Raw genomic sequence first — 1,539 nt, 5'->3', positions numbered from 1 at the left:
CCTTCGGGAGCGTTATTTTTGGAACAAACATGATCCAGAGGACTTGGAGTGGACGTCAAGAAACAATCGAGGAGGCCACGAGGCACAGGGCGCCTACCCCCCTAGGCGCGCCCTCCACCCTCGTGGGCCCCTCGTTGCTCCATCGACCTACTTCTTCCTCATATATATATTCATATACCCCGCAAACATCCAGCAGCACCATGAAACCCTATTTCCACCGCCGCAACCTTCTATACCTAAGAGATCCCATCTTGGGGCCTTTTCCGGAGCTCCGCCAGAGGGGGCATTGATCACGGAGGGGCTCTACATCAACTCCATGGCCTCTACGATGATGTGTGAGTAATTTACCTCAGACCTTCGGGTCCTTAGCTAGGTACTAGATGGCTTCTTCTCTTTCTTTGGATCTCAATACAAAGTTCTCCTCGATTCTCTTGGAGATCTATTCAATAATCTTCTTTTGCGGTGTGTTTGTCAAGATCCGATGAATTGTGGGTTTATGATCAAGTTTATCTATGAACAATATTTGAATCTTCTCTAAATTCTTTTATGTATGATTAGTTTATCTTTGCAGGTCTCTTCGAATTATCAGTTTGGTTTGGCCTACTAGATTGATCTTTCTTCCAATGGGGTAAGTGCTTAGCTTTGGGTTCAATCTTGCGGTGCTCGATCCCAGTGACAAAAAGGGAAACGACACGTATTGTATTGTTTCCATTGAGGATAAAAACATGGGGTTTATATCATATTGCATGAGTTTATCCCTCTACATCATGCCATCTTGCTTAAGGCGTTACTCTGTTCTTATGAACTTAATACTCTAGATGCATGCTGGATAGAGGTCGATGTGTGGAGTAATAGTAGTAGATGCAGGCAGGAGTCGGTCTACTTGTCACGAACGTGATGCGTATATACATGATCATAGCTAGATATTCTCATAATTATTCTCTTTTCTATCAATTTCTCAACAGTGATTTGTTCACCCACCGTAATACTTATGCTATCTTGAGAGAAGCCACTAGTGAAACCTATGGCCCCCGGGTCTATTATCCATCATACAAGTTTCCAATCTATTTTATTTTGCAATCTTTACTTTCAATCTACATCATAAAAATACAAAAAATATTTATCTTATTATTATTATCTCTATCAGGTCTCACTCTTGCAAGTGGCCGTGAAGGGATTGACAACCCCTTTATCGCGTTGGATGCGAGGTTCTTATTTGTTTGTGTAGGTACGAGGTGACTCGTGCGTGGTCTCCTACTGGATTGATACCTTGGTTCTAAAAATCTAAGGGAAATACTTACGCTACTTTGCTGCATCACCCTTTCCTCTTCAAGGGAAAACCAACGCAGTGCTCAAGAGGTAGCACGTGCCGCCACTGTTGCCCTCTGTTGCTACTGCTACCCGCCGGCTGCGGTACCTGCTGCAGCCGCTTACTACTCCAAACGCCGCCACCTCCTGCTGCGTGCGTCGGACCGCGCTACCCTGCCCGAGACCGCGTACCCTCCCCCTCCTTCTCCTCCCGTCGCCACAAACTCCTAC

This window comes from Triticum dicoccoides, chromosome 7A (genome assembly GCF_002162155.2).
Source record: "Triticum dicoccoides isolate Atlit2015 ecotype Zavitan chromosome 7A, WEW_v2.0, whole genome shotgun sequence".
NCBI classification, from domain to species: domain Eukaryota; kingdom Viridiplantae; phylum Streptophyta; class Magnoliopsida; order Poales; family Poaceae; genus Triticum; species Triticum dicoccoides.
Note: the sequence above shows the minus strand (reverse complement) of the source record.